Source organism: Gossypium raimondii, unplaced genomic scaffold (genome assembly GCF_025698545.1).
Source record: "Gossypium raimondii isolate GPD5lz unplaced genomic scaffold, ASM2569854v1 Contig00027, whole genome shotgun sequence".
NCBI lineage: Eukaryota > Viridiplantae > Streptophyta > Magnoliopsida > Malvales > Malvaceae > Gossypium > Gossypium raimondii.
In genome coordinates this window covers 1-25,000 of record NW_026291186.1, presented here as the reverse complement: position 1 = coordinate 25,000, position 25,000 = coordinate 1, and the positions used below count along the sequence as shown (strand labels likewise).

Genomic DNA, 25,000 nt, shown 5'->3' with positions numbered 1-25,000 from the left:
CGAGAGTAGTACTAGGATGGGTGACCTCCAGGAAGTCCTCGTGTTGCACCCTCCCATTTTATTTCATATAATGTTTTTTTATTTGCATTTTCTCGACGTGGTGTAACTCATTCGTTATTTTCGCTTTTGTGAAATGAATAATTTGAACGATATTTGCTCGAATTTGCATTTAAATTCGAGGCGCAAGTGCGATAAGGGCGCCTTTATATGAATAGATTGTGCAAGAGTTGACGGTGCGATCATACCAAAGACTAATGCACCGGATCCCATCGTAACTCCGCAGCTTAAGCGTGCTTGGGCGAGAGTAGTACTAGGATGGGTGACCTCCGAAGTCCTCGTGTTGCACCCTCCCATTTTATTTCATATAATGTTTTTTAGTTGCATTTTCTCGACGTGGTGTAACTCATTCGTTATTTTCGCTTTTGTGAAATAAACAATTTGAACGATATTTGGTCGAATTTGCATTTAAATTCGAGGCGCAAGTGCGATAAGGGCGCCTTTATATGAATAGATTGTGCAAGAGTTGATTTGGTGCGATCATACCAAAGACTAATGCACCGGATCCCATCGTAACTCCGCAGCTTAAGCGTGCTTGGGCGAGTAGTACTAGGATGGGTGACCTCCGGAAGTCCTCGTGTTGCACCCTCCCATTTTATTTCATATAATGTTTTTTAGTTGCATTTTCTCGACGTGGTGTAACTCATTCGTTATTTTCGCTTTGTGAAATAAATAATTTGAACGATATTTGCTCGAATTTGCATTTAAATTCGAGGCGCAAGTGCGATAAGGGCACCTTTATATGAATAGATTGTGCAAGAGTTGACGGGCGCGATCATACCAAAGACTAATGCACCGGATCCCATCGTAACTCCGCAGCTTAAGCGTGCTTGGGCGAGAGTAGTACTAGGATGGGTGACCTCCTGGAAGTCCTCGTGTTGCACCCTCCCATTTTATTTCATATAATGTTTTTTAGTTGCATTTTCTCGACGTGGTGTAACTCATTCGTTATTTTCGCTTTGTGAAATAAACAATTTGAACGATATTTGGTCGAATTTGCATTTAAATTCGAGGCGCAATCGCGATAAGGGCGCCTTTATATGAATAGATTGTGCAAGAGTTGACGGTGCGATCATACCAAAGACTAATGCACCGGATCCCATCGTAACTCCGCAGCTAAGCGTGCTTGGGCGAGAGTAGTACTAGGATGGGTGACCTCCGGAAGTCCTCGTGTTGCACCCTCTCATTTTATTTCATATAATGTTTTTTATTTGCATTTTCTCGACGTGGTGTAACTCATTCGTTATTTTCGCTTTGTGAAATGAATAAATTGAACGATATTTGCTCGAATTTGCATTTAAATTCGAGGCGAAGTGCGATAAGGGCACCTTTATATGAATAGATTGTGCAAGAGTTGACGGTGCGATCATACCAAAGACTAATGCACCGGATCCCATCGTAACTCCGCAGCTAAGCGTGCTTGGGCGAGAGTAGTACTAGGATGGGTGACCTCCGGAAGTCCTCGTGTTGCACCCTCCCATTTTATTTCATATAATGTTTTTTAGTTGCATTTTCTCGACGTGGTGTAACTCATTCGTTATTTTCGCTTGTGTGAAATAAATAAATTGAACGATATTTGCTCGAATTTGCATTTAAATTCGAGGCGCAATCGCGATAAGGGCACCTTTATATGAATAGATTGTGCAAGAGTTGACGGGTGCGATCATACCAAAGACTAATGCACCGGATCCCATCGTAACTCCGCAGCTTAAGCGTGCTTGGGCGAGAGTAGTACTAGGATGGGTGACCTCCGGAAGTCCTCGTGTTGCACCCTCCCATTTTATTTCATATAATGTTTTTTAGTTGCATTTTCTCGACGTGGTGTAACTCATTCGTTATTTTCGCTTTGTGAAATAAATAATTTGAACGATATTTGGTCGAATTTGCATTTAAATTCGAGGCGCAAGTGCGATAAGGGCGCCTTTATATGAATAGATTGCGCAAGAGTTGACGGGTGCGATCATACCAAAGACTAATGCACCGGATCCCATCGTAACTCCGCAGCTAAGCGTGCTTGGGCGAGAGTAGTACTAGGATGGGTGACCTCTGGAAGTCCTCGTGTTGCACCCTCCCATTTTATTTCATATAATGTTTTTTAGTTGCATTTTCTCGACGTGGTGTAACTCATTCGTTATTTTCGCTTTGTGAAATAAATAATTTGAAACGATATTTGCTCGAATTTGCATTTAAATTCGAGGCGAATCGCGATAAGGGCGCCTTTATATGAATAGATTGTGCAAGAGTTGACGGGTGCGATCATACCAAAGACTAATGCACCGGATCCCATCAGAACTCCGCAGTTAAGCGTGCTTGGGCGAGAGTAGTACTAGGATGGGTGACCTCCTGGGAAGTCCTCGTGTTGCATCCCTCTCATTTTATTTCATATAATGTTTTTTTTATTTGCATTTTCTCGACGTGGTGTAACTCATTCGTTATTTTCGTTGTGTGAAATGAATAAATTGAAACGATATTTGCTCGAATTTGCATTTAAATTCGAGGCGCAAGTGCGATAAGGGCGACCTTTATATGAATAGATTGTGCAAGAGTTGACGGTGCGATCATACCAAAGACTAATGCACCGGATCCCATCAGAACTCCGCAGTTAAGCGTGCTTGGGCGAGAGTAGTACTAGGATGGGTGACCTCCTGGGAAGTCCTCGTGTTGCATCCCTCTCATTTTATTTCATATAATGTTTTTTTTATTTGCATTTTCTCGACGTGGTGTAACTCATTCGTTATTTTCGCTTTGTGAAATGAATAAATTGAACGATATTTGCTCGAATTTGCATTTAAATTCGAGGCGCAAGTGCGATAAGGGCACCTTTATATGAATAGATTGTGCAAGAGTTGACGGTGCGATCATACCAAAGACTAATGCACCGGATCCCATCGTAACTCCGCAGCTTAAGCGTGCTTGGGCGAGAGTAGTACTAGGATGGGTGACCTCCGGAAGTCCTCGTGTTGCACCCTCCCATTTTATTTCATATAATGTTTTTTAGTTGCATTTTCTCGACGTGGTGTAACTCATTCGTTATTTTCGCTTTTGTGAAATAAATAATTTGAACGATATTTGGTCGAATTTGCATTTAAATTCGAGGCGCAAGTCGCGATAAGGGCACCTTTATATGAATAGATTGTGCAAGAGTTGACGGTGCGATCATACCAAAGACTAATGCACCGGATCCCATCGTAACTCCGCAGCTAAGCGTGCTTGGCGAGAGTAGTACTAGGATGGGTGACCTCCGGAAGTCCTCGTGTTGCACCCTCCCATTTTATTTCATATAATGTTTTTTAGTTGCATTTTCTCGACGTGGTGTAACTCATTCGTTATTTTCGCTTTGTGAAATAAACAATTTGAACGATATTTGCTCGAATTTGCATTTAAATTCGAGGCGCAATCGCGATAAGGGCAGCCTTTATATGAATAGATTGCGCAAGAGTTGACGGTGCGATCATACCAAAGACTAATGCACCGGATCCCATCGTAACTCCGCAGCTAAGCGTGCTTGGGCGAGAGTAGTACTAGGATGGGTGACCTCCGGAAGTCCTCGTGTTGCACCCTCTCATTTTATTTCATATAATGTTTTTTATTTGCATTTTCTCGACGTGGTGTAACTCATTCGTTATTTTCGCTTTGAAATGAATAAATTGAACGATATTTGCTCGAATTTGCATTTAAATTCGAGGCGCAAGTGCGATAAGGGCAGCTTTTATATGAATAGATTGTGCAAGAGTTGATTTGGTGCGATCATACCAAAGACTAATGCACCGGATCCCATCGTAACTCCGCAGCTAAGCGTGCTTGGGCGAGAGTAGTACTAGGATGGGTGACCTCCGGAAGTCCTCGTGTTGCACCCTCCCATTTTATTTCATATAATGTTTTTTAGTTGCATTTTCTCGACGTGGTGTAACTCATTCGTTATTTTCGCTTTTGTGAAATAAATAATTTGAACGATATTTGGTCGAATTTGCATTTAAATTCGAGGCGCAAATCGCGATAAGGGCGCCTTTATATGAATAGATTGTGCAAGAGTTGACGGGTGCGATCATACCAAAGACTAATGCACCGGATCCCATCGTAACTCCGCAGCTAAGCGTGCTTGGGCGAGAGTAGTACTAGGATGGGTGACCTCCGGAAGTCCTCGTGTTGCACCCTCCCATTTTATTTCATATAATGTTTTTTAGTTGCATTTTCTCGACGTGGTGTAACTCATTCGTTATTTTCGCTTTGTGAAATAAATAATTTGAACGATATTTGCTCGAATTTGCATTTAAATTCGAGGCGCAATCGCGATAAGGGCGCCTTTATATGAATAGATTGTGCAAGAGTTGACGGGTGCGATCATACCAAAGACTAATGCACCGGATCCCATCGTAACTCCGCAGCTAAGCGTGCTTGGGCGAGAGTAGTACTAGGATGGGTGACCTCCGGAAGTCCTCGTGTTGCACCCTCCCATTTTATTTCATATAATGTTTTTTATTTGCATTTTCTCGACGTGGTGTAACTCATTCGTTATTTTCGCTTTGTGAAATAAATAATTTGAACGATATTTGCTCGAATTTGCATTTAAATTCGAGGCGAAATCGCGATAAGGGCACCTTTATATGAATAGATTGTGCAAGAGTTGACGGGTGCGATCATACCAAAGACTAATGCACCGGATCCCATCGTAACTCCGCAGCTAAGCGTGCTTGGGCGAGAGTAGTACTAGGATGGGTGACCTCCGAAGTCCTCGTGTTGCACCCTCTCATTTTATTTCATATAATGTTTTTTTATTTGCATTTTCTCGACGTGGTGTAACTCATTCGTTATTTTCGCTTGTGAAATGAATAAATTGAACGATATTTGCTCGAATTTGCATTTAAATTCGAGGCGCAAGTGCGATAAGGGCGCCCTTTATATGAATAGATTGTGCAAGAGTTGACGGTGCGATCATACCAAAGACTAATGCACCGGATCCCATCGTAACTCCGCAGCTTAAGCGTGCTTGGGCGAGAGTAGTACTAGGATGGGTGACCTCCGGAAGTCCTCGTGTTGCACCCTCCCATTTTATTTCATATAATGTTTTTTATTTGCATTTTCTCGACGTGGTGTAACTCATTCGTTATTTTCGCTTTGTGAAATAAATAATTTGAACGATATTTGCTCGAATTTGCATTTAAATTCGAGGCGCAAGTGCGATAAGGGCACCTTTATATGAATAGATTGTGCAAGAGTTGACGGTGCGATCATACCAGCACTAATGCACCGGATCCCATCAGAACTCCGCAGCTAAGCGTGCTTGGGCGAGAGTAGTACTAGGATGGGTGACCTCCTGGGAAGTCCTCGTGTTGCACCCCTCCCATTTTATTTCATATAATGTTTTTTTTAGTTGCATTTTCTCGACGTGGTGTAACTCATTCGTTATTTTCGTTGTGTGAAATAAATAATTTGAAACGATATTTGCTCGAATTTGCATTTAAATTCGAGGCGCAACTGCGATAAGGGGCAGCCTTTATATGAATAGATTGTGCAAGAGTTGACGGGTGCGATCATACCAGCACTAATGCACCGGATCCCATCAGAACTCCGCAGTTAAGCGTGCTTGGGCGAGAGTAGTACTAGGATGGGTGACCTCCTGGGAAGTCCTCGTGTTGCACCCTCCCATTTTATTTCATATAATGTTTTTTATTTGCATTTTCTCGACGTGGTGTAACTCATTCGTTATTTTCGCTTTTGTGAAATGAATAAATTGAACGATATTTGCTCGAATTTGCATTTAAATTCGAGGCGCAAGTCGCGATAAGGGCGCCCTTATATGAATAGATTGTGCAAGAGTTGACGGGTGCGATCATACCAAAGACTAATGCACCGGATCCCATCGTAACTCCGCAGCTTAAGCGTGCTTGGGCGAGAGTAGTACTAGGATGGGTGACCTCTCGAAGTCCTCGTGTTGCACCCCTCCCATTTTATTTCATATAATGTTTTTTAGTTGCATTTTCTCGACGTGGTGTAACTCAATCGTTATTTGTGTTTTGTGAAATAAACAATTTGAAACGATATTTGCTCGAATTTGCATTTAAATTCGAGGCGCAAGTGCGATAAGGGCAGCCTTTATATGAATAGATTGTGCAAGAGTTGACGGGTGCGATCATACCAAAGACTAATGCACCGGATCCCATCGTAACTCCGCAGTTAAGCGTGCTTGGGCGAGAGTAGTACTAGGATGGGTGACCTCCTGGGAAGTCCTCGTGTTGCACCCTCTCATTTTATTTCATATAATGTTTTTTTTATTTGCATTTTCTCGACGTGGTGTAACTCATTCGTTATTTTCGTTGTGTGAAATGAATAAATTGAAACGATATTTGCTCGAATTTGCATTTAAATTCGAGGCGCAAGTGCGATAAGGGGCAGCCTTTATATGAATAGATTGTGCAAGAGTTGACGGGTGCGATCATACCAGCACTAATGCACCGGATCCCATCAGAACTCCGCAGTTAAGCGTGCTTGGGCGAGAGTAGTACTAGGATGGGTGACCTCCTGGGAAGTCCTCGTGTTGCACCCTCTCATTTTATTTCATATAATGTTTTTTTTATTTGCATTTTCTCGACGTGGTGTAACTCATTCGTTATTTTCGTTGTGTGAAATGAATAAATTGAAACGATATTTGCTCGAATTTGCATTTAAATTCGAGGCGCAAAGTGCGATAAGGGCACCTTTATATGAATAGATTGTGCAAGAGTTGACGGTGCGATCATACCAAAGACTAATGCACCGGATCCCATCGTAACTCCGCAGCTAAGCGTGCTTGGGCGAGAGTAGTACTAGGATGGGTGACCTCCGGAAGTCCTCGTGTTGCACCCTCCCATTTTATTTCATATAATGTTTTTTAGTTGCATTTTCTCGACGTGGTGTAACTCATTCGTTATTTTCGCTTTGTGAAATAAATAAATTGAACGATATTTGCTCGAATTTGCATTTAAATTCGAGGCGCAAGTGCGATAAGGGCACCTTTATATGAATAGATTGTGCAAGAGTTGACGGTGCGATCATACCAAAGACTAATGCACCGGATCCCATCGTAACTCCGCAGCTAAGCGTGCTTGGGCGAGAGTAGTACTAGGATGGGTGACCTCTGGGAAGTCCTCGTGTTGCACCCTCCCATTTTATTTCATATAATGTTTTTTAGTTGCATTTTCTCGACGTGGTGTAACTCATTCGTTATTTTCGCTTGTGAAATAAATAATTTGAACGATATTTGCTCGAATTTGCATTTAAATTCGAGGCGCAAGTCGCGATAAGGGCACCTTTATATGAATAGATTGTGCAAGAGTTGACGGTGCGATCATACCAAAGACTAATGCACCGGATCCCATCGTAACTCCGCAGCTAAGCGTGCTTGGGCGAGAGTAGTACTAGGATGGGTGACCTCCGGAAGTCCTCGTGTTGCACCCTCCCATTTTATTTCATATAATGTTTTTTTAGTTGCATTTTCTCGACGTGGTGTAACTCATTCGTTATTTTCGCTTTGTGAAATAAACAATTTGAACGATATTTGCTCGAATTTGCATTTAAATTCGAGGCGCAAGTGCGATAAGGGCGCCTTTATATGAATAGATTGTGCAAGAGTTGACGGTGCGATCATACCAAAGACTAATGCACCGGATCCCATCGTAACTCCGCAGCTTAAGCGTGCTTGGGCGAGAGTAGTACTAGGATGGGTGACCTCTGGAAGTCCTCGTGTTGCACCCTCTCATTTTATTTCATATAATGTTTTTTATTTGCATTTTCTCGACGTGGTGTAACTCATTCGTTATTTTCGCTTTGTGAAATGAATAATTTGAACGATATTTGCTCGAATTTGCATTTAAATTCGAGGCGCAAGTCGCGATAAGGGCGCCTTTATATGAATAGATTGCAAGAGTTGATTTGGTGATCATACCAAAGACTAATGCACCGGATCCCATCGTAACTCCGCAGCTAAGCGTGCTTGGGCGAGAGTAGTACTAGGATGGGTGACCTCTCGAAGTCCTCGTGTTGCACCCTCTCATTTTATTTCATATAATGTTTTTTAGTTGCATTTTCTCGACGTGGTGTAACTCATTCGTTATTTTCGCTTGTGAAATGAATAAATTGAACGATATTTGCTCGAATTTGCATTTAAATTCGAGGCGCAAGTGCGATAAGGGCACCTTTATATGAATAGATTGTGCAAGAGTTGACGGGTGCGATCATACCAAAGACTAATGCACCGGATCCCATCGTAACTCCGCAGCTAAGCGTGCTTGGGCGAGAGTAGTACTAGGATGGGTGACCTCCGGAAGTCCTCGTGTTGCACCCTCTCATTTTATTTCATATAATGTTTTTTATTTGCATTTTCTCGACGTGGTGTAACTCATTCGTTATTTTCGCTTGTGAAATGAATAAATTGAACGATATTTGCTCGAATTTGCATTTAAATTCGAGGCGCAAGTGCGATAAGGGCACCTTTATATGAATAGATTGTGCAAGAGTTGACGGTGCGATCATACCAAAGACTAATGCACCGGATCCCATCGTAACTCCGCAGCTAAGCGTGCTTGGGCGAGAGTAGTACTAGGATGGGTGACCTCCGGAAGTCCTCGTGTTGCACCCTCCCATTTTATTTCATATAATGTTTTTTAGTTGCATTTTCTCGACGTGGTGTAACTCATTCGTTATTTTCGCTTTGTGAAATAAATAATTTGAACGATATTTGGTCGAATTTGCATTTAAATTCGAGGCGCAATCGCGATAAGGGCGCCTTTATATGAATAGATTGTGCAAGAGTTGACGGGTGCGATCATACCAAAGACTAATGCACCGGATCCCATCGTAACTCCGCAGCTAAGCGTGCTTGGGCGAGAGTAGTACTAGGATGGGTGACCTCCGAAGTCCTCGTGTTGCACCCTCCCATTTTATTTCATATAATGTTTTTTAGTTGCATTTTCTCGACGTGGTGTAACTCATTCGTTATTTTCGCTTTGTGAAATAAATAATTTGAACGATATTTGGTCGAATTTGCATTTAAATTCGAGGCGCAAGTGCGATAAGGGCGCCTTTTATATGAATAGATTGTGCAAGAGTTGACGGTGCGATCATACCAAAGACTAATGCACCGGATCCCATCGTAACTCCGCAGCTAAGCGTGCTTGGGCGAGAGTAGTACTAGGATGGGTGACCTCCGGAAGTCCTCGTGTTGCACCCTCCCATTTTATTTCATATAATGTTTTTTAGTTGCATTTTCTCGACGTGGTGTAACTCATTCGTTATTTTCGCTTTGTGAAATAAACAATTTGAACGATATTTGCTCGAATTTGCATTTAAATTCGAGGCGAATGCGATAAGGGCACCTTTATATGAATAGATTGTGCAAGAGTTGACGGTGCGATCATACCAAAGACTAATGCACCGGATCCCATCGTAACTCCGCAGCTAAGCGTGCTTGGGCGAGAGTAGTACTAGGATGGGTGACCTCGGAAGTCCTCGTGTTGCACCCTCTCATTTTATTTCATATAATGTTTTTTTATTTGCATTTTCTCGACGTGGTGTAACTCATTCGTTATTTTCGCTTTGTGAAATAAATAAATTGAACGATATTTGCTCGAATTTGCATTTAAATTCGAGGCGCAAGTGCGATAAGGGCGCCTTTATATGAATAGATTGTGCAAGAGTTGACGGGTGCGATCATACCAAAGACTAATGCACCGGATCCCATCGTAACTCCGCAGCTTAAGCGTGCTTGGGCGAGAGTAGTACTAGGATGGGTGACCTCCGGAAGTCCTCGTGTTGCACCCTCCCATTTTATTTCATATAATGTTTTTTTAGTTGCATTTTCTCGACGTGGTGTAACTCATTCGTTATTTTCGCTTTGTGAAATAAATAATTTGAACGATATTTGCTCGAATTTGCATTTAAATTCGAGGCGCAAGTGCGATAAGGGCGCCTTTATATGAATAGATTGTGCAAGAGTTGACGGTGCGATCATACCAAAGACTAATGCACCGGATCCCATCGTAACTCCGCAGCTAAGCGTGCTTGGGCGAGAGTAGTACTAGGATGGGTGACCTCCGGAAGTCCTCGTGTTGCACCCTCCCATTTTATTTCATATAATGTTTTTTATTTGCATTTTCTCGACGTGGTGTAACTCATTCGTTATTTTCGCTTTTGTGAAATAAATAAATTGAACGATATTTGCTCGAATTTGCATTTAAATTCGAGGCGCAAGTCGCGATAAGGGCGCCTTTTATATGAATAGATTGTGCAAGAGTTGACGGTGCGATCATACCAGCACTAATGCACCGGATCCCATCAGAACTCCGCAGTTAAGCGTGCTTGGGCGAGAGTAGTACTAGGATGGGTGACCTCCTGGGAAGTCCTCGTGTTGCACCCCTCTCATTTTATTTCATATAATGTTTTTTTTATTTGCATTTTCTCGACGTGGTGTAACTCATTCGTTATTTTCGTTGTGTGAAATGAATAAATTGAAACGATATTTGCTCGAATTTGCATTTAAATTCGAGGCGCAAGTGCGATAAGGGGCAGCCTTTATATGAATAGATTGTGCAAGAGTTGACGGGTGCGATCATACCAGCACTAATGCACCGGATCCCATCGTAACTCCGCAGCTAAGCGTGCTTGGGCGAGAGTAGTACTAGGATGGGTGACCTCCGGAAGTCCTCGTGTTGCACCCTCCCATTTTATTTCATATAATGTTTTTTAGTTGCATTTTCTCGACGTGGTGTAACTCATTCGTTATTTTCGCTTTGTGAAATAAATAATTTGAACGATATTTGCTCGAATTTGCATTTAAATTCGAGGCGCAAGTGCGATAAGGGCGCCTTTATATGAATAGATTGTGCAAGAGTTGACGGGTGCGATCATACCAAAGACTAATGCACCGGATCCCATCGTAACTCCGCAGCTAAGCGTGCTTGGGCGAGAGTAGTACTAGGATGGGTGACCTCCAGGAAGTCCTCGTGTTGCACCCTCCCATTTTATTTCATATAATGTTTTTTATTTGCATTTTCTCGACGTGGTGTAACTCATTCGTTATTTTCGCTTTTGTGAAATAAATAATTTGAACGATATTTGCTCGAATTTGCATTTAAATTCGAGGCGCAAGTGCGATAAGGGCGCCTTTATATGAATAGATTGTGCAAGAGTTGACGGTGCGATCATACCAAAGACTAATGCACCGGATCCCATCGTAACTCCGCAGCTAAGCGTGCTTGGGCGAGAGTAGTACTAGGATGGGTGACCTCCGGAAGTCCTCGTGTTGCACCCTCTCATTTTATTTCATATAATGTTTTTTTATTTGCATTTTCTCGACGTGGTGTAACTCATTCGTTATTTTCGCTTTGTGAAATGAATAAATTGAACGATATTTGCTCGAATTTGCATTTAAATTCGAGGCGCAAGTGCGATAAGGGCGCCTTTATATGAATAGATTGTGCAAGAGTTGACGGTGCGATCATACCAAAGACTAATGCACCGGATCCCATCGTAACTCCGCAGCTAAGCGTGCTTGGGCGAGAGTAGTACTAGGATGGGTGACCTCCGGAAGTCCTCGTGTTGCACCCTCCCATTTTATTTCATATAATGTTTTTTTATTTGCATTTTCTCGACGTGGTGTAACTCATTCGTTATTTTCGCTTTGTGAAATAAATAATTTGAACGATATTTGCTCGAATTTGCATTTAAATTCGAGGCGCAAGTGCGATAAGGGGCAGCCTTTATATGAATAGATTGTGCAAGAGTTGACGGTGCGATCATACCAAAGACTAATGCACCGGATCCCATCGTAACTCCGCAGCTTAAGCGTGCTTGGGCGAGAGTAGTACTAGGATGGGTGACCTCCGGAAGTCCTCGTGTTGCACCCTCCCATTTTATTTCATATAATGTTTTTTTAGTTGCATTTTCTCGACGTGGTGTAACTCATTCGTTATTTTCGCTTTGTGAAATAAATAATTTGAACGATATTTGGTCGAATTTGCATTTAAATTCGAGGCGCAATCGCGATAAGGGCGCCTTTATATGAATAGATTGCGCAAGAGTTGACGGTGCGCGATCATACCAAAGACTAATGCACCGGATCCCATCGTAACTCCGCAGCTAAGCGTGCTTGGCGAGAGTAGTACTAGGATGGGTGACCTCCGAAGTCCTCGTGTTGCACCCTCTCATTTTATTTCATATAATGTTTTTTATTTGCATTTTCTCGACGTGGTGTAACTCATTCGTTATTTTCGCTTTGTGAAATAAATAAATTGAACGATATTTGCTCGAATTTGCATTTAAATTCGAGGCGCAAGTCGCGATAAGGGCGCCTTTATATGAATAGATTGTGCAAGAGTTGACGGGTGCGATCATACCAAAGACTAATGCACCGGATCCCATCGTAACTCCGCAGCTTAAGCGTGCTTGGGCGAGAGTAGTACTAGGATGGGTGACCTCCGGAAGTCCTCGTGTTGCACCCTCCCATTTTATTTCATATAATGTTTTTTAGTTGCATTTTCTCGACGTGGTGTAACTCATTCGTTATTTTCGCTTGTGTGAAATAAATAAATTGAACGATATTTGCTCGAATTTGCATTTAAATTCGAGGCGCAAGTGCGATAAGGGCGCCTTTATATGAATAGATTGTGCAAGAGTTGACGGGTGCGATCATACCAAAGACTAATGCACCGGATCCCATCGTAACTCCGCAGCTAAGCGTGCTTGGGCGAGAGTAGTACTAGGATGGGTGACCTCCGGAAGTCCTCGTGTTGCACCCTCTCATTTTATTTCATATAATGTTTTTTATTTGCATTTTCTCGACGTGGTGTAACTCATTCGTTATTTTCGCTTTGTGAAATGAATAAATTGAACGATATTTGCTCGAATTTGCATTTAAATTCGAGGCGCAAGTGCGATAAGGGCGCCTTTATATGAATAGATTGTGCAAGAGTTGACGGTGCGATCATACCAAAGACTAATGCACCGGATCCCATCGTAACTCCGCAGCTAAGCGTGCTTGGGCGAGAGTAGTACTAGGATGGGTGACCTCCGGAAGTCCTCGTGTTGCACCCTCCCATTTTATTTCATATAATGTTTTTTTATTTGCATTTTCTCGACGTGGTGTAACTCATTCGTTATTTTCGCTTTTGTGAAATAAATAATTTGAACGATATTTGCTCGAATTTGCATTTAAATTCGAGGCGCAAGTGCGATAAGGGCGCCTTTATATGAATAGATTGTGCAAGAGTTGATTTGGTGCGATCATACCAAAGACTAATGCACCGGATCCCATCGTAACTCCGCAGCTAAGCGTGCTTGGGCGAGAGTAGTACTAGGATGGGTGACCTCCTCGAAGTCCTCGTGTTGCACCCTCCCATTTTATTTCATATAATGTTTTTTAGTTGCATTTTCTCGACGTGGTGTAACTCATTCGTTATTTTCGCTTTTGTGAAATAAATAATTTGAACGATATTTGCTCGAATTTGCATTTAAATTCGAGGCGCAAGTCGCGATAAGGGCGCCTTTATATGAATAGATTGTGCAAGAGTTGACGGGTGCGATCATACCAAAGACTAATGCACCGGATCCCATCGTAACTCCGCAGCTAAGCGTGCTTGGGCGAGAGTAGTACTAGGATGGGTGACCTCCGGAAGTCCTCGTGTTGCACCCTCTCATTTTATTTCATATAATGTTTTTTATTTGCATTTTCTCGACGTGGTGTAACTCATTCGTTATTTTCGCTTTGTGAAATGAATAAATTGAACGATATTTGCTCGAATTTGCATTTAAATTCGAGGCGCAAGTGCGATAAGGGCGCCTTTATATGAATAGATTGTGCAAGAGTTGACGGTGCGATCATACCAAAGACTAATGCACCGGATCCCATCGTAACTCCGCAGCTAAGCGTGCTTGGGCGAGAGTAGTACTAGGATGGGTGACCTCCGAAGTCCTCGTGTTGCACCCTCCCATTTTATTTCATATAATGTTTTTTAGTTGCATTTTCTCGACGTGGTGTAACTCATTCGTTATTTTCGCTTTGTGAAATAAATAATTTGAACGATATTTGCTCGAATTTGCATTTAAATTCGAGGCGCAAGTCGCGATAAGGGCGCCTTTATATGAATAGATTGTGCAAGAGTTGATTGCGATCATACCAAAGACTAATGCACCGGATCCCATCGTAACTCCGCAGCTAAGCGTGCTTGGGCGAGAGTAGTACTAGGATGGGTGACCTCCGGGAAGTCCTCGTGTTGCACCCTCCCATTTTATTTCATATAATGTTTTTTTATTTGCATTTTCTCGACGTGGTGTAACTCATTCGTTATTTTCGCTTTGTGAAATAAATAATTTGAACGATATTTGCTCGAATTTGCATTTAAATTCGAGGCGCAAGTCGCGATAAGGGCGCCTTTATATGAATAGATTGTGCAAGAGTTGACGGTGCGATCATACCAAAGACTAATGCACCGGATCCCATCGTAACTCCGCAGCTAAGCGTGCTTGGGCGAGAGTAGTACTAGGATGGGTGACCTCCGGAAGTCCTCGTGTTGCACCCTCCCATTTTATTTCATATAATGTTTTTTAGTTGCATTTTCTCGACGTGGTGTAACTCATTCGTTATTTTCGCTTTGTGAAATAAATAATTTGAACGATATTTGGTCGAATTTGCATTTAAATTCGAGGCGCAATGCGATAAGGGCAGCCTTTATATGAATAGATTGTGCAAGAGTTGACGGTGCGATCATACCAAAGACTAATGCACCGGATCCCATCGTAACTCCGCAGCTTAAGCGTGCTTGGGCGAGAGTAGTACTAGGATGGGTGACCTCCGGAAGTCCTCGTGTTGCACCCTCCCATTTTATTTCATATAATGTTTTTTTAGTTGCATTTTCTCGACGTGGTGTAACTCATTCGTTATTTTCGCTTTGTGAAATAAATAATTTGAACGATATTTGCTCGAATTTGCATTTAAATTCGAGGCGCAAAGTCGCGATAAGGGCGCCTTTATATGAATAGATTGTGCAAGAGTTGACGGTGCGATCATACCAAAGACTAATGCACCGGATCCCATCGTAACTCCGCAGCTTAAGCGTGCTTGGGCGAGAGTAGTACTAGGATGGGTGACCTCCGGAAGTCCTCGTGTTGCACCCTCTCATTTTATTTCATATAATGTTTTTTATTTGCATTTTCTCGACGTGGTGTAACTCATTCGTTATTTTCGCTTTGTGAAATAAATAAATTGAACGATATTTGCTCGAATTTGCATTTAAATTCGAGGCGCAAGTGCGATAAGGGCACCTTTATATGAATAGATTGTGCAAGAGTTGACGGTGCGATCATACCAAAGACTAATGCACCGGATCCCATCGTAACTCCGCAGCTAAGCGTGCTTGGGCGAGAGTAGTACTAGGATGGGTGACCTCCGGAAGTCCTCGTGTTGCACCCTCCCATTTTATTTCATATAATGTTTTTTATTTGCATTTTCTCGACGTGGTGTAACTCATTCGTTATTTTCGCTTTGTGAAATAAATAATTTGAACGATATTTGCTCGAATTTGCATTTAAATTCGAGGCGCAAGTCGCGATAAGGGCGCCTTTATATGAATAGATTGTGCAAGAGTTGACGGGTGCGATCATACCAAAGACTAATGCACCGGATCCCATCGTAACTCCGCAGCTTAAGCGTGCTTGGGCGAGAGTAGTACTAGGATGGGTGACCTCCGGAAGTCCTCGTGTTGCACCCTCCCATTTTATTTCATATAATGTTTTTTAGTTGCATTTTCTCGACGTGGTGTAACTCATTCGTTATTTTCGCTTTTGTGAAATAAACAATTTGAACGATATTTGGTCGAATTTGCATTTAAATTCGAGGCGCAATCGCGATAAGGGCGCCTTTATATGAATAGATTGCGCAAGAGTTGACGGTGCGATCATACCAAAGACTAATGCACCGGATCCCATCGTAACTCCGCAGCTAAGCGTGCTTGGGCGAGAGTAGTACTAGGATGGGTGACCTCCGGAAGTCCTCGTGTTGCACCCTCTCATTTTATTTCATATAATGTTTTTTTATTTGCATTTTCTCGACGTGGTGTAACTCATTCGTTATTTTCGCTTTGTGAAATAAATAAATTGAACGATATTTGCTCGAATTTGCATTTAAATTCGAGGCGCAAGTGCGATAAGGGCGCCTTTATATGAATAGATTGTGCAAGAGTTGACGGTGCGCGATCATACCAAAGACTAATGCACCGGATCCCATCGTAACTCCGCAGCTTAAGCGTGCTTGGGCGAGAGTAGTACTAGGATGGGTGACCTCCGGAAGTCCTCGTGTTGCACCCTCCCATTTTATTTCATATAATGTTTTTTAGTTGCATTTTCTCGACGTGGTGTAACTCATTCGTTATTTTCGCTTTTGTGAAATAAATAAATTGAACGATATTTGCTCGAATTTGCATTTAAATTCGAGGCGCAATCGCGATAAGGGCACCTTTATATGAATAGATTGTGCAAGAGTTGACGGTGCGATCATACCAAAGACTAATGCACCGGATCCCATCGTAACTCCGCAGCTTAAGCGCGCTTGCGAGAGTAGTACTAGGATGGGTGACCTCCGGGAAGTCCTCGTGTTGCACCCTCCCATTTTATTTCATATAATGTTTTTTTAGTTGCATTTTCTCGACGTGGTGTAACTCATTCGTTATTTTCGCTTTGTGAAATAAATAATTTGAACGATATTTGCTCGAATTTGCATTTAAATTCGAGGCGCAAGTGCGATAAGGGCACTTTTTATATGAATAGATTGTGCAAGAGTTGACGGTGCGCGATCATACCAAAGACTAATGCACCGGATCCCATCGTAACTCCGCAGCTTAAGCGTGCTTGGGCGAGAGTAGTACTAGGATGGGTGACCTCCGGAAGTCCTCGTGTTGCACCCTCTCATTTTATTTCATATAATGTTTTTTTATTTGCATTTTCTCGACGTGGTGTAACTCATTCGTTATTTTCGCTTTGTGAAATGAATAAATTGAACGATATTTGCTCGAATTTGCATTTAAATTCGAGGCGCAAGTGCGATAAGGGCGCCTTTATATGAATAGATTGTGCAAGAGTTGACGGTGTGCGATCATACCAAAGACTAATGCACCGGATCCCATCGTAACTCCGCAGCTAAGCGTGCTTGGGCGAGAGTAGTACTAGGATGGGTGACCTCCTGAAGTCCTCGTGTTGCACCCTCCCATTTTATTTCATATAATGTTTTTTAGTTGCATTTTCTCGACGTGGTGTAACTCATTCGTTATTTTCGCTTTTGTGAAATAAACAATTTGAACGATATTTGGTCGAATTTGCATTTAAATTCGAGGCGCAATCGCGATAAGGGCGCCTTTATATGAATAGATTGTGCAAGAGTTGATTTGTGCGATCATACCAAAGACTAATGCACCGGATCCCATCGTAACTCCGCAGCTAAGCGTGCTTGGGCGAGAGTAGTACTAGGATGGGTGACCTCCGGAAGTCCTCGTGTTGCACCCTCCCATTTTATTTCATATAATGTTTTTTAGTTGCATTTTCTCGACGTGGTGTAACTCATTCGTTATTTTCGCTTTGTGAAATAAATAATTTGAACGATATTTGGTCGAATTTGCATTTAAATTCGAGGCGCAAGTGCGATAAGGGCGCCTTTATATGAATAGATTGTGCAAGAGTTGACGGTGCGATCATACCAAAGACTAATGCACCGGATCCCATCGTAACTCCGCAGCTAAGCGTGCTTGGGCGAGAGTAGTACTAGGATGGGTGACCTCCGGGAAGTCCTCGTGTTGCACCCTCTCATTTTATTTCATATAATGTTTTTTTAGTTGCATTTTCTCGACGTGGTGTAACTCATTCGTTATTTTCGCTTTGTGAAATGAATAAATTGAATTATATTTGCTCGAATTTGCATTTAAATTCGAGGCGCAAGTGCGATAAGGGCGCCTTTTATATGAATAGATTGTGCAAGAGTTGACGGGTGCGATCATACCAAAGACTAATGCACCGGATCCCATCGTAACTCCGCAGCTAAGCGTGCTTGGGCGAGAGTAGTACTAGGATGGGTGACCTCCGGAAGTCCTCGTGTTGCACCCTCCCATTTTATTTCATATAATGTTTTTTAGTTGCATTTTCTCGACGTGGTGTAACTCAATCGTTATTTTCGTTTTGTGAAATAAACAATTTGAAACGATATTTGCTCGAATTTGCATTTAAATTCGAGGCGCAAGTGCGATAAGGGCAGCCTTTATATGAATAGATTGTGCAAGAGTTGACGGGTGCGATCATACCAGCACTAATGCACCGGATCCCATCAGAACTCCGCAGTTAAGCGTGCTTGGGCGAGAGTAGTACTAGGATGGGTGACCTCCTGGGAAGTCCTCGTGTTGCACCCCTCTCATTTTATTTCATATAATGTTTTTTTTATTTGCATTTTCTCGACGTGGTGTAACTCATTCGTTATTTTCGTTGTGTGAAATGAATAAATTGAAACGATATTTGCTCGAATTTGCATTTAAATTCGAGGCGCAAGTCGCGATAAGGGCGCCTTTTATATGAATAGATTGTGCAAGAGTTGACGGTGCGATCATACCAAAGACTAATGCACCGGATCCCATCGTAACTCCGCAGCTTAAGCGTGCTTGGGCGAGAGTAGTACTAGGATGGGTGACCTCCTCGAAGTCCTCGTGTTGCACCCTCTCATTTTATTTCATATAATGTTTTTTTTATTTGCATTTTCTCGACGTGGTGTAACTCATTCGTTATTTTCGTTGTGTGAAATGAATAAATTGAAACGATATTTGCTCGAATTTGCATTTAAATTCGAGGCGCAAGTGCGATAAGGGCGCCTTTTATATGAATAGATTGTGCAAGAGTTGACGGTGCGATCATACCAAAGACTAATGCACCGGATCCCATCGTAACTCCGCAGCTAAGCGTGCTTGGGCGAGAGTAGTACTAGGATGGGTGACCTCCGGAAGTCCTCGTGTTGCACCCTCCCATTTTATTTCATATAATGTTTTTTAGTTGCATTTTCTCGACGTGGTGTAACTCATTCGTTATTTGCGCTTTGTGAAATAAACAATTTGAACGATATTTGGTCGAATTTGCATTTAAATTCGAGGCGAATCGCGATAAGGGCACCTTTATATGAATAGATTGTGCAAGAGTTGACGGGTGCGATCATACCAAAGACTAATGCACCGGATCCCATCGTAACTCCGCAGCTAAGCGTGCTTGGGCGAGAGTAGTACTAGGATGGGTGACCTCCGGAAGTCCTCGTGTTGCACCCTCTCATTTTATTTCATATAATGTTTTTTTATTTGCATTTTCTCGACGTGGTGTAACTCATTCGTTATTTTCGCTTTTGTGAAATAAATAATTTGAACGATATTTGCTCGAATTTGCATTTAAATTCGAGGCGCAAGTGCGATAAGGGCAGCTTTATATGAATAGATTGTGCAAGAGTTGACGGTGCGATCATACCAAAGACTAATGCACCGGATCCCATCGTAACTCCGCAGCTTAAGCGTGCTTGGGCGAGAGTAGTACTAGGATGGGTGACCTCCGGAAGTCCTCGTGTTGCACCCTCCCATTTTATTTCATATAATGTTTTTTAGTTGCATTTTCTCGACGTGGTGTAACTCATTCGTTATTTTCGCTTTTGTGAAATAAATAAATTGAACGATATTTGCTCGAATTTGCATTTAAATTCGAGGCGCAAGTGCGATAAGGGCGCCTTTATATGAATAGATTGTGCAAGAGTTGACGGTGCGATCATACCAAAGACTAATGCACCGGATCCCATCGTAACTCCGCAGCTAAGCGTGCTTGGGCGAGAGTAGTACTAGGATGGGTGACCTCCTCGAAGTCCTCGTGTTGCACCCTCCCATTTTATTTCATATAATGTTTTTTAGTTGCATTTTCTCGACGTGGTGTAACTCATTCGTTATTTTCGCTTTGTGAAATAAATAATTTGAACGATATTTGGTCGAATTTGCATTTAAATTCGAGGCGCAAGTGCGATAAGGGCGCCTTTATATGAATAGATTGTGCAAGAGTTGACGGGTGCGATCATACCAAAGACTAATGCACCGGATCCCATCGTAACTCCGCAGCTAAGCGTGCTTGGGCGAGAGTAGTACTAGGATGGGTGACCTCCGGAAGTCCTCGTGTTGCACCCTCCCATTTTATTTCATATAATGTTTTTTAGTTGCATTTTCTCGACGTGGTGTAACTCATTCGTTATTTTCGCTTTTGTGAAATAAACAATTTGAACGATATTTGGTCGAATTTGCATTTAAATTCGAGGCGCAAGTCGCGATAAGGGCGCCTTTTATATGAATAGATTGTGCAAGAGTTGACGGTGCGATCATACCAAAGACTAATGCACCGGATCCCATCGTAACTCCGCAGCTTAAGCGTGCTTGGGCGAGAGTAGTACTAGGATGGGTGACCTCCGGAAGTCCTCGTGTTGCACCCTCCCATTTTATTTCATATAATGTTTTTTAGTTGCATTTTCTCGACGTGGTGTAACTCATTCGTTATTTTCGCTTTTGTGAAATAAATAATTTGAACGATATTTGCTCGAATTTGCATTTAAATTCGAGGCGCAAGTGCGATAAGGGCGCCTTTATATGAATAGATTGTGCAAGAGTTGACGGTGCGATCATACCAAAGACTAATGCACCGGATCCCATCGTAACTCCGCAGCTAAGCGTGCTTGGGCGAGAGTAGTACTAGGATGGGTGACCTCCGGAAGTCCTCGTGTTGCACCCTCTCATTTTATTTCATATAATGTTTTTTTATTTGCATTTTCTCGACGTGGTGTAACTCATTCGTTATTTTCGTTGTGTGAAATGAATAAATTGAAACGATATTTGCTCGAATTTGCATTTAAATTCGAGGCGCAAGTACGATAAGGGCGCCTTTATATGAATAGATTGTGCAAGAGTTGACGGTGCGATCATACCAAAGACTAATGCACCGGATCCCATCGTAACTCCGCAGCTAAGCGTGCTTGGGCGAGAGTAGTACTAGGATGGGTGACCTCTCGGAAGTCCTCGTGTTGCACCCTCCCATTTTATTTCATATAATGTTTTTTTAGTTGCATTTTCTCGACGTGGTGTAACTCATTCGTTATTTTCGCTTTTGTGAAATAAATAATTTGAACGATATTTGGTCGAATTTGCATTTAAATTCGAGGCGCAAGTGCGATAAGGGCACCTTTATATGAATAGATTGTGCAAGAGTTGACGGGTGCGATCATACCAAAGACTAATGCACCGGATCCCATCGTAACTCCGCAGCTAAGCGTGCTTGGGCGAGAGTAGTACTAGGATGGGTGACCTCCTCGAAGTCCTCGTGTTGCACCCTCCCATTTTATTTCATATAATGTTTTTTAGTTGCATTTTCTCGACGTGGTGTAACTCATTCGTTATTTTCGCTTTGTGAAATAAACAATTTGAACGATATTTGGTCGAATTTGCATTTAAATTCGAGGCGCAAGTCGCGATAAGGGCACCTTTATATGAATAGATTGTGCAAGAGTTGACGGGTGCGATCATACCAAAGACTAATGCACCGGATCCCATCGTAACTCCGCAGCTAAGCGTGCTTGGGCGAGAGTAGTACTAGGATGGGTGACCTCCGAAGTCCTCGTGTTGCACCCTCCCATTTTATTTCATATAATGTTTTTTAGTTGCATTTTCTCGACGTGGTGTAACTCATTCGTTATTTTCGCTTTGTGAAATAAATAATTTGAACGATATTTGGTCGAATTTGCATTTAAATTCGAGGCGAATCGCGATAAGGGCGCCTTTATATGAATAGATTGTGCAAGAGTTGATTTGTGCGATCATACCAAAGACTAATGCACCGGATCCCATCGTAACTCCGCAGCTAAGCGTGCTTGGGCGAGAGTAGTACTAGGATGGGTGACCTCCTGGAAGTCCTCGTGTTGCACCCTCCCATTTTATTTCATATAATGTTTTTTATTTGCATTTTCTCGACGTGGTGTAACTCATTCGTTATTTTCGCTTTGTGAAATAAATAATTTGAACGATATTTGCTCGAATTTGCATTTAAATTCGAGGCGCAAGTGCGATAAGGGCGCCTTTATATGAATAGATTGTGCAAGAGTTGACGGTGCGATCATACCAAAGACTAATGCACCGGATCCCATCGTAACTCCGCAGCTAAGCGTGCTTGGGCGAGAGTAGTACTAGGATGGGTGACCTCCGGAAGTCCTCGTGTTGCACCCTCCCATTTTATTTCATATAATGTTTTTTAGTTGCATTTTCTCGACGTGGTGTAACTCATTCGTTATTTTCGCTTTGTGAAATAAATAATTTGAACGATATTTGGTCGAATTTGCATTTAAATTCGAGGCGCAAGTGCGATAAGGGCGCCTTTATATGAATAGATTGTGCAAGAGTTGACGGTGCGATCATACCAAAGACTAATGCACCGGATCCCATCGTAACTCCGCAGCTAAGCGTGCTTGGGCGAGAGTAGTACTAGGATGGGTGACCTCCGGAAGTCCTCGTGTTGCACCCTCCCATTTTATTTCATATAATGTTTTTTAGTTGCATTTTCTCGACGTGGTGTAACTCATTCGTTATTTTCGCTTTTGTGAAATAAACAATTTGAAACGATATTTGGTCGAATTTGCATTTAAATTCGAGGCGCAAGTGCGATAAGGGCGCCTTTATATGAATAGATTGTGCAAGAGTTGATTTGGTGCGATCATACCAAAGACTAATGCACCGGATCCCATCGTAACTCCGCAGCTAAGCGCGCTTGCGAGAGTAGTACTAGGATGGGTGACCTCCTCGAAGTCCTCGTGTTGCACCCTCCCATTTTATTTCATATAATGTTTTTTAGTTGCATTTTCTCGACGTGGTGTAACTCATTCGTTATTTTCGCTTTGTGAAATAAATAATTTGAACGATATTTGGTCGAATTTGCATTTAAATTCGAGGCGAAGTGCGATAAGGGCGCCTTTATATGAATAGATTGTGCAAGAGTTGATTGCGGTGCGATCATACCAAAGACTAATGCACCGGATCCCATCGTAACTCCGCAGCTTAAGCGTGCTTGGGCGAGAGTAGTACTAGGATGGGTGACCTCCTCGAAGTCCTCGTGTTGCACCCCTCCCATTTTATTTCATATAATTTTTTTTAGTTGCATTTTCTCGACGTGGTGTAACTCATTCGTTATTTTCGTTTTGTGAAATAAACAATTTGAAACGATATTTGGTCGAATTTGCATTTAAATTCGAGGCGAAGTGCGATAAGGGCACCTTTATATGAATAGATTATGCAAGAGTTGACGGTGCGATCATACCAAAGACTAATGCACCGGATCCCATCGTAACTCCGCAGCTTAAGCGTGCTTGGGCGAGAGTAGTACTAGGATGGGTGACCTCCTGGGAAGTCCTCGTGTTGCACCCCTCCCATTTTATTTCATATAATGTTTTTTTTATTTGCATTTTCTCGACGTGGTGTAACTCATTCGTTATTTTCGTTGTGTGAAATGAATAAATTGAAACGATATTTGCTCGAATTTGCATTTAAATTCGAGGCGCAAGTGCGATAAGGGGCAGCCTTTATATGAATAGATTGTGCAAGAGTTGACGGTGCGATCATACCAAAGACTAATGCACCGGATCCCATCGTAACTCCGCAGCTTAAGCGTGCTTGGGCGAGAGTAGTACTAGGATGGGTGACCTCCGGAAGTCCTCGTGTTGCACCCTCCCATTTTATTTCATATAATGTTTTTTTATTTGCATTTTCTCGACGTGGTGTAACTCATTCGTTATTTTCGCTTTTGTGAAATGAATAAATTGAAACGATATTTGCTCGAATTTGCATTTAAATTCGAGGCGCAAGTGCGATAAGGGCACCTTTATATGAATAGATTGTGCAAGAGTTGACGGGTGCGATCATACCAAAGACTAATGCACCGGATCCCATCGTAACTCCGCAGCTAAGCGTGCTTGGGCGAGAGTAGTACTAGGATGGGTGACCTCCGGAAGTCCTCGTGTTGCACCCTCCCATTTTATTTCATATAATGTTTTTTAGTTGCATTTTCTCGACGTGGTGTAACTCATTCGTTATTTTCGCTTTGTGAAATAAACAATTTGAACGATATTTGGTCGAATTTGCATTTAAATTCGAGGCGCAAGTCGCGATAAGGGCACCTTTATATGAATAGATTGTGCAAGAGTTGACGGGTGCGATCATACCAAAGACTAATGCACCGGATCCCATCGTAACTCCGCAGCTAAGCGTGCTTGGGCGAGAGTAGTACTAGGATGGGTGACCTCCGAAGTCCTCGTGTTGCACCCTCCCATTTTATTTCATATAATGTTTTTTAGTTGCATTTTCTCGACGTGGTGTAACTCATTCGTTATTTTCGCTTTGTGAAATAAACAATTTGAACGATATTTGGTCGAATTTGCATTTAAATTCGAGGCGCAATCGCGATAAGGGCAGCCTTTATATGAATAGATTGCGCAAGAGTTGACGGTGCGATCATACCAAAGACTAATGCACCGGATCCCATCGTAACTCCGCAGCTTAAGCGTGCTTGGGCGAGAGTAGTACTAGGATGGGTGACCTCCAGGAAGTCCTCGTGTTGCACCCTCCCATTTTATTTCATATAATGTTTTTTAGTTGCATTTTCTCGACGTGGTGTAACTCATTCGTTATTTTCGCTTTGTGAAATAAACAATTTGAACGATATTTGGTCGAATTTGCATTTAAATTCGAGGCGCAAGTGCGATAAGGGGCACCTTTATATGAATAGATTGTGCAAGAGTTGACGGGTGCGATCATACCAAAGACTAATGCACCGGATCCCATCGTAACTCCGCAGCTAAGCGTGCTTGGGCGAGAGTAGTACTAGGATGGGTGACCTC

At 42.4% G+C, this 25,000-nt stretch overlaps 9 non-coding genes and 74 pseudogenes across 9 annotated transcripts; all 83 read left to right on the top strand.

Moving 5' to 3' along the window:
• The window catches only part of LOC128036659 (5S ribosomal RNA), a 119-nt pseudogene extending 67 nt beyond the window's left edge, over positions 1–52 (top strand).
• Positions 53–231: 179 nt separating this feature from the next.
• LOC128036631 (5S ribosomal RNA) lies at positions 232–349 on the top strand (annotated as a pseudogene).
• A 180-nt stretch (positions 350–529) lies between these two features.
• On the top strand, positions 530–646 carry LOC128036634 (5S ribosomal RNA; annotated as a pseudogene).
• Positions 647–824: 178 nt separating this feature from the next.
• LOC128036608 (5S ribosomal RNA) lies at positions 825–944 on the top strand (annotated as a pseudogene).
• Positions 945–1,121: 177 nt separating this feature from the next.
• Positions 1,122–1,239, top strand: LOC128036597 (5S ribosomal RNA; annotated as a pseudogene).
• A 176-nt stretch (positions 1,240–1,415) lies between these two features.
• LOC128036596 (5S ribosomal RNA) lies at positions 1,416–1,533 on the top strand (annotated as a pseudogene).
• A 179-nt stretch (positions 1,534–1,712) lies between these two features.
• LOC128036607 (5S ribosomal RNA) lies at positions 1,713–1,831 on the top strand (annotated as a pseudogene).
• Positions 1,832–2,009: 178 nt separating this feature from the next.
• On the top strand, positions 2,010–2,127 carry LOC128036650 (5S ribosomal RNA; annotated as a pseudogene).
• A 178-nt stretch (positions 2,128–2,305) lies between these two features.
• Positions 2,306–2,425, top strand: LOC128036595 (5S ribosomal RNA). The gene has a single exon (XR_008193306.1). It is a non-coding gene; the product is annotated as a 5S ribosomal RNA (ribosomal RNA).
• A 182-nt stretch (positions 2,426–2,607) lies between these two features.
• On the top strand, positions 2,608–2,727 carry LOC128036606 (5S ribosomal RNA). The gene has a single exon (XR_008193307.1). It is a non-coding gene; the product is annotated as a 5S ribosomal RNA (ribosomal RNA).
• Positions 2,728–2,907: 180 nt separating this feature from the next.
• Positions 2,908–3,026, top strand: LOC128036624 (5S ribosomal RNA; annotated as a pseudogene).
• A 179-nt stretch (positions 3,027–3,205) lies between these two features.
• Positions 3,206–3,322, top strand: LOC128036626 (5S ribosomal RNA; annotated as a pseudogene).
• Positions 3,323–3,500: 178 nt separating this feature from the next.
• LOC128036594 (5S ribosomal RNA) lies at positions 3,501–3,618 on the top strand (annotated as a pseudogene).
• Positions 3,619–3,796: 178 nt separating this feature from the next.
• LOC128036660 (5S ribosomal RNA) lies at positions 3,797–3,914 on the top strand (annotated as a pseudogene).
• A 180-nt stretch (positions 3,915–4,094) lies between these two features.
• Positions 4,095–4,212, top strand: LOC128036648 (5S ribosomal RNA; annotated as a pseudogene).
• Positions 4,213–4,390: 178 nt separating this feature from the next.
• LOC128036647 (5S ribosomal RNA) lies at positions 4,391–4,508 on the top strand (annotated as a pseudogene).
• A 178-nt stretch (positions 4,509–4,686) lies between these two features.
• Positions 4,687–4,803, top strand: LOC128036668 (5S ribosomal RNA; annotated as a pseudogene).
• A 178-nt stretch (positions 4,804–4,981) lies between these two features.
• On the top strand, positions 4,982–5,100 carry LOC128036623 (5S ribosomal RNA; annotated as a pseudogene).
• Positions 5,101–5,277: 177 nt separating this feature from the next.
• On the top strand, positions 5,278–5,396 carry LOC128036676 (5S ribosomal RNA). Its single transcript, XR_008193313.1, has one exon. It is a non-coding gene; the product is annotated as a 5S ribosomal RNA (ribosomal RNA).
• Positions 5,397–5,580: 184 nt separating this feature from the next.
• LOC128036654 (5S ribosomal RNA) lies at positions 5,581–5,699 on the top strand. Its single transcript, XR_008193311.1, has one exon. It is a non-coding gene; the product is annotated as a 5S ribosomal RNA (ribosomal RNA).
• Positions 5,700–5,879: 180 nt separating this feature from the next.
• LOC128036611 (5S ribosomal RNA) lies at positions 5,880–5,998 on the top strand (annotated as a pseudogene).
• A 181-nt stretch (positions 5,999–6,179) lies between these two features.
• On the top strand, positions 6,180–6,299 carry LOC128036629 (5S ribosomal RNA). The gene has a single exon (XR_008193309.1). It is a non-coding gene; the product is annotated as a 5S ribosomal RNA (ribosomal RNA).
• A 183-nt stretch (positions 6,300–6,482) lies between these two features.
• On the top strand, positions 6,483–6,601 carry LOC128036643 (5S ribosomal RNA). Its single transcript, XR_008193310.1, has one exon. It is a non-coding gene; the product is annotated as a 5S ribosomal RNA (ribosomal RNA).
• Positions 6,602–6,782: 181 nt separating this feature from the next.
• Positions 6,783–6,900, top strand: LOC128036593 (5S ribosomal RNA; annotated as a pseudogene).
• Positions 6,901–7,077: 177 nt separating this feature from the next.
• LOC128036652 (5S ribosomal RNA) lies at positions 7,078–7,196 on the top strand (annotated as a pseudogene).
• Positions 7,197–7,373: 177 nt separating this feature from the next.
• Positions 7,374–7,491, top strand: LOC128036592 (5S ribosomal RNA; annotated as a pseudogene).
• A 178-nt stretch (positions 7,492–7,669) lies between these two features.
• LOC128036625 (5S ribosomal RNA) lies at positions 7,670–7,788 on the top strand (annotated as a pseudogene).
• Positions 7,789–7,964: 176 nt separating this feature from the next.
• LOC128036632 (5S ribosomal RNA) lies at positions 7,965–8,082 on the top strand (annotated as a pseudogene).
• A 177-nt stretch (positions 8,083–8,259) lies between these two features.
• LOC128036646 (5S ribosomal RNA) lies at positions 8,260–8,377 on the top strand (annotated as a pseudogene).
• Positions 8,378–8,553: 176 nt separating this feature from the next.
• On the top strand, positions 8,554–8,671 carry LOC128036591 (5S ribosomal RNA; annotated as a pseudogene).
• A 178-nt stretch (positions 8,672–8,849) lies between these two features.
• On the top strand, positions 8,850–8,966 carry LOC128036667 (5S ribosomal RNA; annotated as a pseudogene).
• A 178-nt stretch (positions 8,967–9,144) lies between these two features.
• LOC128036590 (5S ribosomal RNA) lies at positions 9,145–9,262 on the top strand (annotated as a pseudogene).
• Positions 9,263–9,437: 175 nt separating this feature from the next.
• Positions 9,438–9,554, top strand: LOC128036601 (5S ribosomal RNA; annotated as a pseudogene).
• Positions 9,555–9,733: 179 nt separating this feature from the next.
• Positions 9,734–9,852, top strand: LOC128036605 (5S ribosomal RNA; annotated as a pseudogene).
• Positions 9,853–10,030: 178 nt separating this feature from the next.
• LOC128036681 (5S ribosomal RNA) lies at positions 10,031–10,148 on the top strand (annotated as a pseudogene).
• A 180-nt stretch (positions 10,149–10,328) lies between these two features.
• Positions 10,329–10,447, top strand: LOC128036665 (5S ribosomal RNA). The gene has a single exon (XR_008193312.1). It is a non-coding gene; the product is annotated as a 5S ribosomal RNA (ribosomal RNA).
• A 184-nt stretch (positions 10,448–10,631) lies between these two features.
• LOC128036617 (5S ribosomal RNA) lies at positions 10,632–10,748 on the top strand. The gene has a single exon (XR_008193308.1). It is a non-coding gene; the product is annotated as a 5S ribosomal RNA (ribosomal RNA).
• A 178-nt stretch (positions 10,749–10,926) lies between these two features.
• Positions 10,927–11,045, top strand: LOC128036637 (5S ribosomal RNA; annotated as a pseudogene).
• A 178-nt stretch (positions 11,046–11,223) lies between these two features.
• Positions 11,224–11,341, top strand: LOC128036680 (5S ribosomal RNA; annotated as a pseudogene).
• A 178-nt stretch (positions 11,342–11,519) lies between these two features.
• Positions 11,520–11,637, top strand: LOC128036679 (5S ribosomal RNA; annotated as a pseudogene).
• Positions 11,638–11,817: 180 nt separating this feature from the next.
• On the top strand, positions 11,818–11,936 carry LOC128036621 (5S ribosomal RNA; annotated as a pseudogene).
• Positions 11,937–12,116: 180 nt separating this feature from the next.
• On the top strand, positions 12,117–12,232 carry LOC128036636 (5S ribosomal RNA; annotated as a pseudogene).
• Positions 12,233–12,411: 179 nt separating this feature from the next.
• Positions 12,412–12,530, top strand: LOC128036604 (5S ribosomal RNA; annotated as a pseudogene).
• Positions 12,531–12,709: 179 nt separating this feature from the next.
• Positions 12,710–12,827, top strand: LOC128036645 (5S ribosomal RNA; annotated as a pseudogene).
• Positions 12,828–13,004: 177 nt separating this feature from the next.
• Positions 13,005–13,122, top strand: LOC128036678 (5S ribosomal RNA; annotated as a pseudogene).
• A 181-nt stretch (positions 13,123–13,303) lies between these two features.
• On the top strand, positions 13,304–13,422 carry LOC128036657 (5S ribosomal RNA; annotated as a pseudogene).
• Positions 13,423–13,602: 180 nt separating this feature from the next.
• On the top strand, positions 13,603–13,720 carry LOC128036644 (5S ribosomal RNA; annotated as a pseudogene).
• Positions 13,721–13,897: 177 nt separating this feature from the next.
• LOC128036609 (5S ribosomal RNA) lies at positions 13,898–14,014 on the top strand (annotated as a pseudogene).
• Positions 14,015–14,190: 176 nt separating this feature from the next.
• LOC128036661 (5S ribosomal RNA) lies at positions 14,191–14,309 on the top strand (annotated as a pseudogene).
• Positions 14,310–14,488: 179 nt separating this feature from the next.
• On the top strand, positions 14,489–14,606 carry LOC128036677 (5S ribosomal RNA; annotated as a pseudogene).
• A 177-nt stretch (positions 14,607–14,783) lies between these two features.
• LOC128036620 (5S ribosomal RNA) lies at positions 14,784–14,902 on the top strand (annotated as a pseudogene).
• A 180-nt stretch (positions 14,903–15,082) lies between these two features.
• LOC128036619 (5S ribosomal RNA) lies at positions 15,083–15,201 on the top strand (annotated as a pseudogene).
• Positions 15,202–15,378: 177 nt separating this feature from the next.
• LOC128036675 (5S ribosomal RNA) lies at positions 15,379–15,496 on the top strand (annotated as a pseudogene).
• Positions 15,497–15,675: 179 nt separating this feature from the next.
• LOC128036603 (5S ribosomal RNA) lies at positions 15,676–15,794 on the top strand (annotated as a pseudogene).
• Positions 15,795–15,972: 178 nt separating this feature from the next.
• LOC128036674 (5S ribosomal RNA) lies at positions 15,973–16,090 on the top strand (annotated as a pseudogene).
• Positions 16,091–16,270: 180 nt separating this feature from the next.
• LOC128036630 (5S ribosomal RNA) lies at positions 16,271–16,389 on the top strand (annotated as a pseudogene).
• A 477-nt stretch (positions 16,390–16,866) lies between these two features.
• On the top strand, positions 16,867–16,985 carry LOC128036628 (5S ribosomal RNA; annotated as a pseudogene).
• A 180-nt stretch (positions 16,986–17,165) lies between these two features.
• Positions 17,166–17,283, top strand: LOC128036669 (5S ribosomal RNA; annotated as a pseudogene).
• Positions 17,284–17,462: 179 nt separating this feature from the next.
• Positions 17,463–17,580, top strand: LOC128036600 (5S ribosomal RNA; annotated as a pseudogene).
• A 177-nt stretch (positions 17,581–17,757) lies between these two features.
• Positions 17,758–17,876, top strand: LOC128036656 (5S ribosomal RNA; annotated as a pseudogene).
• A 180-nt stretch (positions 17,877–18,056) lies between these two features.
• LOC128036642 (5S ribosomal RNA) lies at positions 18,057–18,174 on the top strand (annotated as a pseudogene).
• A 180-nt stretch (positions 18,175–18,354) lies between these two features.
• LOC128036589 (5S ribosomal RNA) lies at positions 18,355–18,473 on the top strand. The gene has a single exon (XR_008193305.1). It is a non-coding gene; the product is annotated as a 5S ribosomal RNA (ribosomal RNA).
• A 183-nt stretch (positions 18,474–18,656) lies between these two features.
• Positions 18,657–18,776, top strand: LOC128036614 (5S ribosomal RNA; annotated as a pseudogene).
• A 181-nt stretch (positions 18,777–18,957) lies between these two features.
• On the top strand, positions 18,958–19,075 carry LOC128036673 (5S ribosomal RNA; annotated as a pseudogene).
• A 177-nt stretch (positions 19,076–19,252) lies between these two features.
• LOC128036641 (5S ribosomal RNA) lies at positions 19,253–19,370 on the top strand (annotated as a pseudogene).
• Positions 19,371–19,549: 179 nt separating this feature from the next.
• LOC128036618 (5S ribosomal RNA) lies at positions 19,550–19,668 on the top strand (annotated as a pseudogene).
• A 178-nt stretch (positions 19,669–19,846) lies between these two features.
• LOC128036662 (5S ribosomal RNA) lies at positions 19,847–19,965 on the top strand (annotated as a pseudogene).
• A 178-nt stretch (positions 19,966–20,143) lies between these two features.
• LOC128036640 (5S ribosomal RNA) lies at positions 20,144–20,261 on the top strand (annotated as a pseudogene).
• Positions 20,262–20,441: 180 nt separating this feature from the next.
• LOC128036616 (5S ribosomal RNA) lies at positions 20,442–20,560 on the top strand (annotated as a pseudogene).
• Positions 20,561–20,738: 178 nt separating this feature from the next.
• LOC128036672 (5S ribosomal RNA) lies at positions 20,739–20,856 on the top strand (annotated as a pseudogene).
• A 179-nt stretch (positions 20,857–21,035) lies between these two features.
• Positions 21,036–21,154, top strand: LOC128036658 (5S ribosomal RNA; annotated as a pseudogene).
• A 180-nt stretch (positions 21,155–21,334) lies between these two features.
• Positions 21,335–21,453, top strand: LOC128036638 (5S ribosomal RNA; annotated as a pseudogene).
• A 179-nt stretch (positions 21,454–21,632) lies between these two features.
• On the top strand, positions 21,633–21,749 carry LOC128036666 (5S ribosomal RNA; annotated as a pseudogene).
• Positions 21,750–21,926: 177 nt separating this feature from the next.
• On the top strand, positions 21,927–22,045 carry LOC128036655 (5S ribosomal RNA; annotated as a pseudogene).
• A 177-nt stretch (positions 22,046–22,222) lies between these two features.
• Positions 22,223–22,340, top strand: LOC128036671 (5S ribosomal RNA; annotated as a pseudogene).
• Positions 22,341–22,517: 177 nt separating this feature from the next.
• On the top strand, positions 22,518–22,635 carry LOC128036670 (5S ribosomal RNA; annotated as a pseudogene).
• A 181-nt stretch (positions 22,636–22,816) lies between these two features.
• LOC128036635 (5S ribosomal RNA) lies at positions 22,817–22,933 on the top strand (annotated as a pseudogene).
• Positions 22,934–23,112: 179 nt separating this feature from the next.
• LOC128036613 (5S ribosomal RNA) lies at positions 23,113–23,232 on the top strand (annotated as a pseudogene).
• A 178-nt stretch (positions 23,233–23,410) lies between these two features.
• Positions 23,411–23,531, top strand: LOC128036653 (5S ribosomal RNA; annotated as a pseudogene).
• Positions 23,532–23,714: 183 nt separating this feature from the next.
• Positions 23,715–23,833, top strand: LOC128036615 (5S ribosomal RNA; annotated as a pseudogene).
• A 181-nt stretch (positions 23,834–24,014) lies between these two features.
• LOC128036639 (5S ribosomal RNA) lies at positions 24,015–24,132 on the top strand (annotated as a pseudogene).
• Positions 24,133–24,311: 179 nt separating this feature from the next.
• LOC128036664 (5S ribosomal RNA) lies at positions 24,312–24,428 on the top strand (annotated as a pseudogene).
• Positions 24,429–24,606: 178 nt separating this feature from the next.
• LOC128036612 (5S ribosomal RNA) lies at positions 24,607–24,726 on the top strand (annotated as a pseudogene).
• The last annotated feature ends 274 nt before the right edge of the window (positions 24,727–25,000 follow it).